The sequence below is a fragment of the Pelecanus crispus genome, chromosome 7, assembly GCF_030463565.1.
Source record: "Pelecanus crispus isolate bPelCri1 chromosome 7, bPelCri1.pri, whole genome shotgun sequence".
Lineage (NCBI taxonomy): Eukaryota > Metazoa > Chordata > Aves > Pelecaniformes > Pelecanidae > Pelecanus > Pelecanus crispus.
Window position 1 is genome coordinate 25,677,581 of NC_134649.1, and position 14,314 is coordinate 25,691,894.

Here is a 14,314-nt window from a genome sequence, read left to right on the forward strand (position 1 = left end):
GCTGCCGTCTGAACTGCTGAGCACTCCCACCACACTCCAAAATTGCATAGCTGGCCTCATGCAGCACAGTCCGTCCCTCGACGGCCACCTAGGCATTATTGATCTTCATTTGTACCCTGCCACAGGAGCATGCTTTCCTTGCCACGTGCAACCAGCCGCAGCAGCAGCAGGACCAGCTAGCTCTGTGCCAGGCCAAAGAAGCCTGTCTTTTGGCTCCTGTACCAGCACTGCAATGAGGAGTCAAGCCTGGAGCCCTCCCAACAGGAAGAAAGCAATGGTCTCACTTTGTCTTTAAGCCGTAGGGAGGCGAGGGGAGTGGCTTGAAACCCCAGCAGAAAGCTGGGCATTTTTTGAGCAGAAGAGCCTACATGCAGAACATATAAGACGCCCACCCTGGAGACAGGCTGAAGAGGCATTTGTCAGCGTTGGCCAGGAGCTGAAGCCAGATCAGCTGCTTGGAAGGCAGCTATGCTCACCACTATACCCACCCGCATCGCACCTGTGGGCAGTGCTGCCTCCTGCTCCTCCCCTTCACAGAGTGGCTGGCCTCCTCCCTCCAGCCCCCCGCACACACACTTCCTCGAGCCGCTCCTCATGCTCACCCTCTCGACTGCAACCACCTCCCACCCTTGCTCTGCATGCAGACAGGCACTGCCAGATGCACCACCTCCACACTTACTCCTCAAAACTACTTTCCAAATATTCCTGCTCCAGAGCCAAAAGGGAATCGGAGCTACTTTCATCTCGTGATGGAAATGATGGCTTTTGTGGATCACTTAACATTTTGGTCCATGCTCAGGAACTGGACAATGCTTGCCAGTGCTGGAAAAAAGCTCTGGTCTTACCTATTCCACCAAAACAAGCTCTCTCCTGTCTCCCCCCAAGTCATCCACACCTCCCATTCATTCTCCCTTTGCCCCTCCACGCTTCTCCTCAGACAGGCTCCACCTTGCCCTTTCCGTAGATCTCTCCCACTCTCGCAAACCGTTCCCTCTACACACCAACAACCTGCGGGGCAGTCGTGGTCTTTGCTCAAGGGTTGACACCACCCTACGTCCCCAAGAGGCTGGAGGTGCTGCCGGGACGTCACCATCTTTGCTGCAGGAGCGTCCCCACCCTAGTGGTCACAGCAGCCTTGGAGTCCCCCTCAGATAAATTTGAGAAGCAAAGCGCGGTCTAATATACCGCCCCACAACTGCCACCATCCCTGGTTGTCTCCACACAGCTGCCTTCCCTTCTTCCCCGGAAGCAGTCGAGACCAGCTGGGGAGCAAAACCATCCCCCCCGTGGCAGGATATCCCAGATGCCCGGCTGAGGACAAGGCGCTGGGAGCTGCAGCTGTAGCCCCTGCGGTTATGCCTCTCAAGGCCTCTGGAAGCCTGGCACCAGGTGCCTGTCATACTCAGTGGAGGTCTCAACTGCAGGAGTGAATGCTGGCCCTGAAACTCCCAGGGAGTGAGGTGTCATTGCACAGGGCACGTGATCAGCAGGGCAGAGAGGGCTGGAGCAGGTAGTTGTGGCCGAGTGGTGAAGGCGATGGACTAGAAATCCATTGGGGTTTTCCCTGCGCAGGTTCGAATCCTGTCAACTACGAGGAGCAGTCCCCTTTTGGGCTCCCTGCAATTAACCAGGCTGCAGCTGTGGGATTCGGCTCCATACTGTACCTGGTGCCCAGGGAGACAGTAGAACCCAATTGCCTTGCAGCACTTGTCCTCGTGTCCCCCCCAGCTCCCTGCCCCCTCCCCTCCCCGGCCGCACGCACCCCCCCCCCCCCCCCCCCCCCCAAAGCTCCTGGATGCATGGGAAATCCTACTCCCTTTGACAGGGTAGGCAAGTTGGCAGAAGAGAATGGACCAGTGCTGAGTAGGAGCCATGAAAAGAAGTCTACTGTTGTTGCTCGTTGAGCAGAACTTAAAGAGACTGACCTCGCCACACATCCCAAGCAGCACAGCCCCATCAGCTGTCTTCCCTACACCTGAGACTACAGCAGCTTGTCTCCGACGACAGCTTCCGCAGGATGGCTGTCATTGCTAAAGATGAAGGGAAGACACCGCATGGATCTGGGATCTTGCACTCACAAAGTGCCCCTCAGTTTAGGTCTCACAAAGGCAAACTGGTGTGGAGTAAGAGGCAAGTCGGGGGAAGAGAAGGCACCAGCTTCACCAGGTGGTGACTGTGCCATCAGGAGGCCATTCCCTGCCATCACAGCCCCTGATGGGTGGGATAGAAAAGAGCTGGAGGCTTCCCAGAGGGCTTCTTTCAGTTCCATGCCCAGCTGCTCCCAAGAGAGCGGCAGCAGAGAAGGGGCTGCTGGTAGCCTGCCTGGGTGTTGCAGCACCTTAAGGAAAAGGGAAGCCCTGAGGGGCCCATTCAGAGAGAGCCCAGAGAAAGAGAAGGAGAGAAAAGCCCGTTGCTGGTGCATGGTCTGATCCCCGCCGCAGCCATGCCACTGAGGGTGGCGGAAGCAGCGCAAGGTCAAAAGGTGCTCAGAGAGGTTGGAGGCATGGATGAAGAAGGAAAGGGGCAATGGAGAGAGCAGCTGGAGCTGAGCCAGGGACCTTTTGATCTGCAGCCCAATTCTCTGCCCCTGTGGCAGGCAAGGCTGCAGCCACACTCCCCACGCTCATACCTGCACCCACACCCCATCCCGCTTCTGCTTTTGTCTCGTCTGCCTGGTTGTTGCATGCTCTGACCTGTGGATGGGAGAGGGAACCAGCAAACACAAGCCCAGAAATGCAGGCGTCAGCAGTGCCACCTCATCCCTCGCCCTCACCAACAGGGTCTAAAACCTCAGGCTGCCCAGAGCCTTCCTGGGATGCCTTGCAGCATTTAAGACTGGCCAGCACCCAGTCCGGCTGGGCCAGCCCTGCCCTAGGCTGACTGGGAACCACCTCCACCCGCAGCAGTGTTGGGCAGGAAAGGAATGGCAGCAGGCACGGAGAGGCGGGGTTTCTCTGGCTCTTTGGCACCCCGCATGGTGGCGGGGGCAGCCCTCGGCTGGCGGGGAGCAGCAAGGGCAGGGCTGCGCCAGGAGGGAGCTGTGGGGGAGCGCAGCGCAGCGCAGCGCAGCGCAGCACGGGCAGGGCAATGCCCTCCGAGCCGGCGTGAAATGCAAGGCACTAACTGCTAAACAACTTGGCTAGAAGAACGAGCACTGCCTAGGACTATGCACTTTTGCCTCAGGGTCAATGTGACCCAAAGACCAAACCCAAACCGGTTCTCACTGGCCGAGAACATCCCATACAGATGACAAAACAGTAAAGAGATTTGTCTTCAAGAAACCCCCAGCCATATAACCACGGCCAGAACAGCAATTGACCTGAATCTAGTATAAACTCTCTCCACCTGCCCGGGACATTGGTTTAGAGCAATGGAGATAAACACCCCAGTGACCATACGTCCACACCACCTGCCCGGGAGAAGCACATACTGATTTTGCGAGCAATGGTAACTGATTAGCCCGCCCCTTAAGGTGAGTAATTTGATCCGTTGACACAACTGTGTTGTAAACATATATAAACCCTGCCATCCTCTAGATCGGGCTCCTCCATGCATTGGGCTGGGGCACCGCTATGCGCACAGCTACAATGGGAGAATTATTTCCATTGGCAATTCTATGCTGAGCGTCCTTGTCTCCCTCCTTGGCCAGCAAAGAACTGACTTGTATGCCAGACACAGTCGCGCAGCTCCCCCTGGGAGCTGGACTTCCGAGCTGGGTCGCAGCCCTCACGAGCTGGCTGGAGAGCAGCTCCTCTCCTCTCTGCCCCGCAAAGCAACAAGGCTGCCCCCGCGCTCCGGGGTTTCCTGAATTCAGCGCCTGCAGAGCCAGCTCGGGTGACCAAAGAGAAAGTCCCGATCCAGGGTTATGGGCAGGAGACGTGGGGAGAGGGACAAAGCAAGGCCCTTGCGCTTCGCGCCCCAGGCCCACTGCCACTGAGCTTTCCAGGGAGACATTTTTCCTGCCTGGGCAAGGGCACAGGATAGAGGAAGGGAAAGAGTCGTGAGCACGAGCGCTGGTGCTGGCAGGGCCAGGGAGCATCAGGCAGGGCTGTGGGAGGTCCCAGCAGAGGTGCTGGGGGGAGCAGAGTGGCGCAGCGGAAGCGTGCTGGGCCCATAACCCAGAGGTCGATGGATCGAAACCATCCTCTGCTAGTGCCATTTCCTTTTTCCGCCTCCCCTCCGCCTTTTCTCTTTTTTTTTTTTTCCCCCTTCCCCCTGCTCCTGACAGCTGCTGCCTCTCCCAGCAAGTTTTAACCCACACTGCTCTAGGTGTTGGGAGTGGAGGGGAGAGGGGGTGCTGCAGGGTGGCCTCTGTGAGAAGAGCTAAGAGGCTGTCCTGTGCCAGACACAGCTGGTTCCAGCTGCCTCCACATCACTGAGCCATCTGTGAAGTTTGTGGCATGGAGAGCAGCCATGATGGAGCTCCAGAATGAGCTGCTCCTTCCCTCGCCAGGCCGCGACATTTCAGTTGCCATGGCCCTTCAAAAACAATCGAGAGTGCCCTCTTCCAGAAGTCCTCTGTGTCTGAGCGCTTCCGTGGGCTGGCAGCAGGAAGACGGCATGGGTATCTGCAGGTGAGCTCCCGGCTACCTGAGTACCTGACGGGCCAGAAGCCAGAAGATGGCTTGGATGTTGACTGTGAGGTCACCTCTGGCTCTGCAGGCGATGGGCCATCCACAGGAATATTGCTTATGCTAGGTGCCCGTCTTCATTCCACAGTGGATACCGCTGCATGGTATATCTTTTATATCCAAAAACTTCTTGGTCCAAAGGAAGTGGAAAATCCATCAGAGGGAGATCTCTGTTTTCAACATGCAGGCGTGACGGCATCAAAAACGGCCGTCAGGCAATCACAAAGCAATATGGGAACCCATGGGGAACGGTGCTGTCAAAAGTTGCCTCTTCCCGTGTTTAGTGAGTGGGGGCTTCCTTGGCCTGATGTGCTTCTGGGTACACGGGTAGGGTTGGCTGGTCCTGGCAGGCAGCCACAGGTCTGCCTGAGAGCAGGTGGGTATGACGGGGTCAAGAAATGGCTGTCAGCCAATCACAGAGCAGTATGAAAACATCTTGCTTATGGTGTTTGATAAGAAAATGGCAGCTGAAAGACAATGGTGCCCCCCGTGTATGTACGGGAAGGTACGTCCTGGTCAGACGTACGTCATCATTCATCCGTGCTGGCGCGGGGATTCACCAAAGCAATCATCCACCACCCAAACCAGTAGCAGCACAGGGCAGATTTTAGCCCACGAACCGGCAGTGGGTAGAGTCCTGCAAGACAAATTACTTACGGGCATGCAGCATGGAACGTGGCAGATGCTGATATCCGACCAAGTTACGTAGAGCAAGAAACCTGGGCTAGAAATGATCCACCTGGCCTATTTGCACATTATACAATAGGAATAATAATCGTTACCCTAGCATTGCCTGCTTTTCACTCTCCGATTGCTGAGCTAATACTAGACAAGTGTACAAGTACATGGACAATATCCAGTGCCTAAGAAGAAATGCAGGCTGGTTGCTGGGCCTTTTTAATTCAACCAAAGGGCACATCATGCAACCACACGTTAGCCGGGACAGAGTGAATGTGCCGCCGTCTGGGGCAGGTGGAGACCTGTGTTAGCTCAGTGTTACGCCCTATGGTATTCCCAGTGGGCACTGCGTCGGCTACGTATCGCAAGGTTTTGGTAGTGGAGGGGTTAGGGGGTGCTGCAGGGTGGCCTCTGTGAGAAGAGGTAAGGAGCTGCCCTGTGTCAGACACAGCCAGTTCCAGCTCCACGGTGCGCTCACCGCACGACACAGCCGAGCCATCATCAAAGTTTGCAGCCCCTCTGTGAAAACATGTTCCAGAAAGGGCAGAAGACACCAGACGGAGAGAGGAGGAAGGAAGAAACCGAGTGGGAAAGAGCAGAGGGAAGAGGCATCCCGCTTGGGCGGGTAAGGGAGTCTGGTGTGAAGGAGCAAAGTTGAGCCTGCACACAGGGGAGAGGAAAGGCGCCGTTTTATGTTTGTCTTTTTGTTTCTCACTGCGTCAAATCTGTTTTAATTGGCAAAAAATGTATTTCCCCCAGGTCGAGCCTGTTCTGCCCGCAACCGTTTTTGCTAAGCCCTGTCCCTGTGTTTATCTTGACACGCAAGCTTTGTCATCCTGTTTTCTATGCCTCACATACCACTGAAGGTGGGGAAAGGAGTGAGCAGCTGGGTGGGTGTTTGGCTGTTAGCTATGTTTACACCATCACAGGTACACACACAGACGCACGTACGCTTGCATAGCACGCGCACAGCTGGCACAGGTATGAACGCAGGTGGGGAGCAGTGCCGCTGTGAGCACCCTCAGAACCACCACCAGCACTCACGCAGGCATGAAATAAGAGAGACGGCCTGATCCTTTTCTTCCTCTCTGGCTGCTTGGGAGTGGAGATCAGTATTGGACACACAGATGTCCTCCCTCCCTCCCTCCCTCCCTCTCTCTTCCTCCCTCCCTCCCATAAGCACACCAGCAGGTCCCTCGAACCCCGCGCCATACCACCGGTCTGCGCAGAGTCCACGCCCGGAGCTCCGTCCCGGTTTGTCCAGTGTCCTGCTCCAACCCTGGGCAGTCCCGTGTAGCCAGTCACAAGCTGCCTGTTCAATTTCTGACCACCAGCTCTCATCCTCCGGCCATTGCGGGAACGGCCTTGTGGGCACTGGGAGGCCTCTATGAGATGCCCGCAAAGCATTGTCTTCTCCCACCTAAGCAAGCCTTGCGTCCCCAGGCTCTCCTCATGAGACCAAAGCCCCTGGCCCCTGACCAGGGATCCTAGGGATCCTCTGCTGAACTTGCTCCGGTTTATCGTCGCCTTTCCTTGGTTCTTCCCCTTTCTTGGAGACTGGGGCAACTTTCCCCTCTCGTTAGTCACCAGGGAGATCCCCTGCCCTCTGCTCCTCAAGCTGGAGAGCCCCTGAGATGCATCCTTCCCTCTTTCGGGCCCAGTGGCACGTTCTACAGGTGCCGATCCAGGATGTGGCGTTGACCAGCAGGATTTCAAGCCAGAAAGTTTCCCTGAACTGCCAGTTCCTCACCAGCAAACATGGACAGCACCAGTGGGAAGAGGGGCGGGTGGGAGTAAAGGCCCACCAGTAAGAGGCCAGCAGGCACATCGCATTGCTCCAACACTGCTGACGCCATCCCAGCACAGGTTGCATGAGCGCTGGTGGCATTTTTCAGAAGCTCCACGGTCAGGAAGTGTGAGCCACAGAAGAGGTTTTCCCGTGGACACAGGAAGAGGAAGAGGGGACACGCACAAGGTGGTATCAGAGCATGCCGGAGCACGTGGTGATTGAGGGAGATGCTGCGGGAGCTGGGTTTGTTCAGCCTGGAGAAGAGAATGTGAGGGGGCACCCGAGTGCAGTCCTCCGCTGTGTGAAGGTGGCTCTCTGGCTTGCCAAGGCCTACCCTCAGCCAGAAAGACCTCGGGAGCGCAGGACCCAGGAGTGGCCTGGCCTCCTGTGTGGGCCAGCCTGGCCTGAGCTGCAGCTCCCAGGTGCTGGGGAGCTCTGGGACATCTCTGGCTCCCAGTGAAGCCTGTAAGGTGGGCGCAAAGCATCCTCCCCGCAGTGTCCCGCAGGGAGGAGCAGCATCGGAGGCTCCTGTGGTACGAGCAGTTACCATGACCTTGGGGAAGCAAAGAGGTCGGGGGCAAAAGCAGACCCAGCCAGGGCAGTGCTGCCAGGAAGGAAACCAAGGACAAAATGCCCTGAGCAAGGAAGCTGCCTGCACTGGCCCAGAATCCTTTCTCCTCAAGTGCTGGGTGAGACCAGCAGAGCCCCAGGAGCACCCTCCATTGCTTGGAGAGACGCTGTCTCAGCCCCAGAAGGGACATCCGTCCTCCTGCAGCGCCACAGCATCTGCATGGGAAAGGGCTGCCCCCTTTCCTCTGCTCAAGCCCCAGCACGGGGGTCCCTCCACCTCGCTGCAAGACCTTCAGCTCTTGCCGCTCCCAGACGCTCCTCCCACCCTGCTGGGTCCTGCAGATCCCAGGGATGGATGAGGAAAGCCCTCAGCAATGCTGCTTCTCCGGGACACGCTTTCAGAGTTGTGACTCTGTAGAGATCTAACCCTTCTCCAGCGACTGGGTGTTGTTTCTCATGCCCTCTCTGAATGTAACCTACCATTTGGCATCTTAGGCTTGCGCATGGCACCATGGTCTGTCCGGTGGGTTCAGAAGTACCGGATGCCAGCCCCGTGCTTCAGGCAATCCAAAGGTTCCAGGTGGCTGTGTCCTCAGTGTCCCGGGCTAAGTCTGCGATCCCGTAGGGTGTCCCCACGTATGTTTCCTCCCGTCAGGCTGCTGGGAGGAAGGGCCCTGCTCTCAACACACAGACTCAAACCTTGGCACAAGGAGGATAGCAGCAGTGCAGCTTTTCCCTGCCGTGTGCGTGGACCCTTCTTGGGCAGGCAGTGTGGTGGTCCCAGGGCATGAGGGAAAGCTCCCTCAGGCCACCAGTGAAATGTAGCTCTCTGAGTTTGGAGCAGCCTCGGGAGAGAAAACGGCGTTCTCACTGAGGCGGTGAGCCCCGCTTTGGGGCAGAAGGGGCCAGCGTGTCCTGGAAGAAAGGACACGGGTTGGAGGTCAGCCAGGACTGTCCCAGCAGAGGAAGGCAGTCCAGCTCGTGCAACCCATAACAAGCTGCTTTGGGTCCTTCTGCCAGCTCTTCCCTCTGTTGAACGTCTGGGTAAGTGTGTCTGGGTAAAGGCTGCTTAGTATGAGCTACAAGGTGAGAAACAGGAGAGGCAATAACTTACCCAGGCAGATTGACAGGCTGTCCAACACAGGGGTGAAGGGAGGCAGCAGCAGAGACCACAAGTGCAAGCATCGAACCACCGATGGCTGGGTCGTGAATGTACTCTGTGAGGTGCAGTGCTGAAGACGTTCTGCTGGAAACTTCATAACCAGGTCTAAGTATGCGAAAGCAAGATTCTCACAAGTTATCAGCCTGGGTCTTGTAAGAGAGGGCATGCCCTGCTTGTGCAAAGAGCTCTGCCACTCCCTTGAAAGTCCCTTTGAGTAGAGAGTGCCCGCTGGACCCGGAGGAAGGCTGCACATGGTGACGGCCAAGGAGACGGAGAGAGTGCCAGGCTCAGCCGGGAGCATATGGCTCGGTAAGGGTGGCCACAGGGGAAAGGCAGCATCTGTCCAGCAGGTCCCATGGTGTAATGGTGAGCACCCTGGACTCTGAATCCAGTGATCTGAGTTCAAACCTCAGTGGGACCTCCAGCTTTTGGCTCCCTCCGGGCTTTCCTCAGCATGTTTACACGGTAACAGCCTTGCTCTTGGGTCAACTGTTTAATGCACGCCGATCTTCCTTCCTTTCCTGCGCTCCCAGCCCTGGGACTGGCAACCGTTTCCCATCTTTGAACGGCACTCACAGAAAAACAGGATTACCGTGTGTGCGCCATTGCCTTTATTTCCACCCCTGACCATTGCTCTCTCCATTTCTCTGAGGATTTTCTGTCTCTCTTTTGCCCGCTCGTTCATTTTTGATCCTCTGCTGTCACCTAGGGAGCTCGACCCACAGCCGGCAGTGCTCCATGCTTGTGGGTACAATTCATGCCATGGGAGAGGGCTCATTCTCCCTCTTCCTTGCAGAGCACGTGGCCAGCTGAGGGGGGAGGAGGAGAACAAACCACCACAAGTCTCCAGCTATGCTGCACAAAGTCTTTAATGAGAAGGAGGAAATGCGGTGGCGCAGAACAGAGACCAAGAAACTCATCTGCAGGGTTCAGGGAGGCACAGAGCATGGCCCATTTCCCAACAACGAGCTCCACACAAAGCGCTTGCCTTTTCCCATTCTGCTCTACCTGGTGGCAATCCCAGCCCACCAAGAGCAGTCCCTAACTCCGGCACCCTGCCCGCATCAGCAGGAGGTTCAGCAAAGCAGCAGAGAACGAGCCCTTTCTCGAGCAGTGCAGAGCAGAGCAGAGCAGAGCCAGAGGAGGCATGGCGAGGCCTGCTGTACAGCGAGGAGCAGTGTGCACAGGTGCCTCCCGCCAGGTGGGAAGAGGACACCCAGCCCGTCTGGAGCAGTAGGCACGCTCCTGCTGCAAAGTCCCCGTCTTCCTTTGTGCTCCAAAGGGGATGATCCGCCGGCTTCAGCAGTTGAGGCTGCAGCGCGGGGGAGGCAGACACAGCCCTGCCCCCCCCAGACCAAGGGAGCCCCCAGAAGAGATGGGAACCCCGCCGACGCTGAGGGAGCTCCCAACAGCAGCTGACAGGGAGGATCCCACGGCTGTGCTCTGAGGGAAAGAGGTGAGGATGGGGCCCGGCAGGGTCACCACCACCGGGGAGGCCTCGATGGCCACTGTCGAGTCAGCGCAGCGGGCGACACAGGGCTCGCTGCAGCTGCTTGCAAGTGGGGTTGGGCCAGAGGGGCCACAGGGGCGTGGAAGACAGGGTCTGAAGCAAGACATCTCTCGGTGAGGGAGGCAAAGCTGAAACACAGAGCAGGCAGGGAGCACAAACCTCAGTATCAGTCTCTCTTTCTTTTCCTCAGCTCTCCCAGTGGACACTCTTTCTTTTAAGAACAGGCACTGTGCCCACAGCTCCCACAGCCCTCCTTGTGCCCTCTGAGCTGCACAGCGCAGGAAGGCTGACCCACTTTTGGGATAGGACCCAGCACAGTGGATTTAAAGCACCTGTGGAAAGACCGATCATACCCCCATCTCCAGAAGGAGCATTGCTGCATTGAAGAAGGCGCTGGATGCACTTGGCCATTTGGTTAGAGACCATCTGCCTAAGGCAGCAATTCTGGTGGCAGACCTCCTTGCAGCTGAGCCCCATTGACCTCTTTCTGCTTCAGAGAGTCCCCTTCTTCCCAGCTCTCCCCAGCCGCCATGTTCAAATGGGAAAGAGGTGACAGCCCTTGAACATTTCCATTGCAGGGCCAAGCTGAGGCAGCCCAAGTATCAACCTGAGTAGCCACCGTGACAGCAGTTCAGCCCGCAGGGAGAGATGGAGCGGACTCAGGCTTACCTCGTTCCTGAAGAAAACGGAGGCAAGAGGACGAGGATGCAGAGTGTGGAGCTTCACAGGCTTTTATGCTGTATCCCTGAGCCCCGGGGAGGCCACAAGCATTCCTTGCTCATGAAGCATCTAAACACCTAGTAATTGCCTCTTGCCAAGGCATCATGATTAAGCCTTTGCCATTGGATCGGCCTCCCAGAGCACCTAGGAGTCATTGTGTTGTGGAAGAGTTGGGAAAAACCCGGACCTCCAGGCAAGCATGAGTCATCGTGCTGTGGACTTCAGTGGACACGGTGCCCCAGCCTCAGGCGTGCCAGGGATAACCGAGCTCATAGCCTCATTCCTCCCAGAGTGCTGCGTTTTTCAAGGGCGCATTGTAGCACCATTCCCGAGACAACTGGTGTGCTTCTATGGAATTTCGTGCTGCTGCTGCCTTCCAGTGGCCGATCAAGGGCCATGAGACTCAGTGCACCCCAGAATAATGAAGGGTCACCTCTTGAGAAGGGACCTGTGGAGGTCCTCAGGGATGACTTCCTGCTCCAGGCAGACTAAACGTCCCAGACGCCTCAGGAAGCTCTGGGCCTTGCCCCATCCACTGTCGGAGAGGTCACTGTTTCTTGGGCAGCTTTTCCAGGGCTGCACCGTGCTCCCTGTCACTTCTCCCACAAAGGCGGCCGGCATTTCTCTTGTTGCAACTTGTTAGTGTTGGTCTTGCCGTTTCGCGGTGCACCTCTCCGGAGGGTCTGGCTCCATCCTGCCACAACCTCCTGCAGCTGTTGGGAGACTGCAGTTCTTCACTTGCCTGGAATTTTCCTCTCACTGGCCCATCTGCCACCCTGGTACCAGTGACCTTGCAATCATCAAACAAGCCACGTGCCTCCTTCTTTCCTACCAGGTGTTCAGGCACAAGTGACCTCACAAGCACCTAGTGCTGCCAGGAGCCTACTCCGTCCCAGCAGCTACAGAGACAGAAGTGACCTTAAAATCAAAACGCAAGCCACACGCCTGCTGCTGGCCCAGCAGGCAATGGGGTAGAAGGGAACTCACAAGCACATAGCCCAAAATGTGCGTGCTGCTGCTCATCAGGAACACAAGCGCCGAGCGCAAGCCGTGTTCCTGCAGATGGCCTGTGGAGCCAGACGCGACCTCACAGTCAACATCCAAGCCATCTGGCCAGTCAGGTACTCAGGTAGCAGGGAGCTCACCTGCAGATACCCATGCCGTCTTCCTGCTGCCAGCTCGTGAAGCACTCGGACAAGGAGGGCTTCTGGAAGAGGAAACTCTGGATTGTCTTTGAAAGGTGACGGCAACTGGCAGAGGTTCCTGAGGCCTGGAGGAAGTCAACGTCACTCGTCTCTTCCAGAAGGGCATGAAGCAGGACCTGGGGAACTGCAGGCTGGCCAGCCTCACCTTGATCCCTGGGAAGGGGAAGGAGCAACCCATCCTGGAAACCCTTTCCAGACAAATGAGGAACAAGAAGGTGATGCTTTTTTTCATTACACTCTTTCCTAGCCCATTTCTGTGTGACTGTGCTCTCCTCTTTTTGCGGGGCTGTGCGTTTGTGTGTGTGTCTGTGTCTGTGTGTGTGAGCTGCTGGCCAGGAAACTTCAGCTTGCATCAAACCAAAATGGGGCACACCAATCCAGGTGTGGCGTCTGCAGTGCCAAGGGAAGGGCAACAGTCCTTTCCCCTCACCTTTCATCAGTGAGCTTGTGTTGGAAAGGAGCTTTCAAGATGACCCACTCTAAGCATGTATCCACCAAACAGGCATGCTTTCACCTGAGCAGGGGCTTGAGGCCTGGTCCCCACCCAACCAGCCAGGAGCTCTCACAGCTGAGCCTCCCAGGAGAGGACAGTGAGAGTGCCAGCACTGGTGAGAAGATTCCAGGGTTATGGGTTAAGCTCTGGAGGTGGACGGGAGGTAAACAGCAGGATTAGGAGTGAAGGCTGCCTGCGGGATTTGCAGTGGCCAAGCTGTGCTAGGACACAGGCAGATGGAGCCAGACTCTCCTGAGAGGTGCACTGCAAAAGGGCAAGAGGCAACAATCACAAGTTGCAGCAAGGGAAATTGTGGTGGGAAAAGAAGTGACGGGGGCACGGTGTGGACCTGGACGAGCTGCTCAAGAGACAGGGACCTCTCCGACAGTGGCAGTGTTCAGAAGTCGACAGGAGCCTTCTGAGGCAACTGGGAAGCTTGGTCTGCTCGGAGCAGGAGGTTGGCCCAGAGAACCTCCAGCAGTACCAGCCATCCCACATTATTCTGGGGCGCACTGGGTCTCATGGGCCCCTGAGGAGCCACTGAAAGGCAAGGCCTTGGAAGGCAGCAGCGGCACGAGATTGCACAGAAGTACCAGCTGTTTCGGGAATGGTAGCTGAGGAAAGACCTGTGGAAATGCCCTTGAGGAAAGCGGCACATCGGGGCTATGAGCTCTGTTATCCGTGGCACGCCTGAGGCCGGGGCACCGTGTCCACTGAAGTCCACAGCACGATGACTCATGCTTGCCTGGAGTTCAGGGTTTTTCCCAACTCTTCCGCATCATGATGACTCCCAGGTTCTCTGGGAGACTGATCCAACGTCCCTTTGTAGCTTGAAATGCATGGAATGGGCCACCCCATCCCTGAGCCAGGAAAAAAGGCCGTGAACTTCTGGCTCCCTTCCCTGCACCTCTCGTGAAAAGCAGGGCATCCACGCCTCTGGCGTCTGAGATGAACTTGCTGAGCAAAACAGGCCAGTTTGGGTGTGGGTCTCTTTCAGGTAAGGATGCGGGCATCTCTTTGGTCACAAAACCAGACTGTGGTAGAGCCTGATGAGAATAAGCAAGGTCCTTGTGGCCATCACTCCTGCCTGCAGGGGGCTTCCCTCCAGCCCACCATGGTCTCTCCTTGCCACTGAGCTTGGCCACATCCCTGGAGAGTTGCGTCTCTTCTCCCATATGGGATTGTGCAGTCTTGACCTTCTGCCTGAACTTACCCACAGTCTTGTGTGTGTCTATGACTACCCGTGGGGAGAAATGTCTCTCCGGGTTAGCCTGAGGACCTGTGCTGAAAGCTCTTGAGAGCTGACTTGAGGTGCCCTTCGTGGTTGAATGTCACCATGATTCATGGACAAGCTCACCATGAAGAGGGCAAAGTGACAAAGGCAATCCATACAGTGGAAAACCTACTTAAAATCTCTGCACAGCTAGCCTGAGACCTCGGAGTTACTTGGCCTTTTGAAACTGGGACATAGATGAATCATTTCAACGTTCGATAGTATTGAAAAGGGAGTACAACATTTCAGATGAAAGAGGCAAAGGCTTAATTGCCAGCGAGGC

General features: G+C 56.5%; 3 non-coding genes across 3 annotated transcripts; all 3 read left to right on the forward strand.

The window, feature by feature from the left end:
- The first annotated feature begins 1,510 nt into the window (after positions 1 to 1,510).
- TRNAS-AGA (transfer RNA serine (anticodon AGA)) lies at positions 1,511 to 1,593 on the forward strand. The gene has a single exon. It is a non-coding gene; the product is annotated as a tRNA-Ser (tRNA).
- Positions 1,594 to 4,080: 2,487 nt separating this feature from the next.
- On the forward strand, positions 4,081 to 4,152 carry TRNAM-CAU (transfer RNA methionine (anticodon CAU)). Its single transcript has one exon. It is a non-coding gene; the product is annotated as a tRNA-Met (tRNA).
- A 5,027-nt stretch (positions 4,153 to 9,179) lies between these two features.
- On the forward strand, positions 9,180 to 9,251 carry TRNAQ-CUG (transfer RNA glutamine (anticodon CUG)). The gene has a single exon. It is a non-coding gene; the product is annotated as a tRNA-Gln (tRNA).
- The last annotated feature ends 5,063 nt before the right edge of the window (positions 9,252 to 14,314 follow it).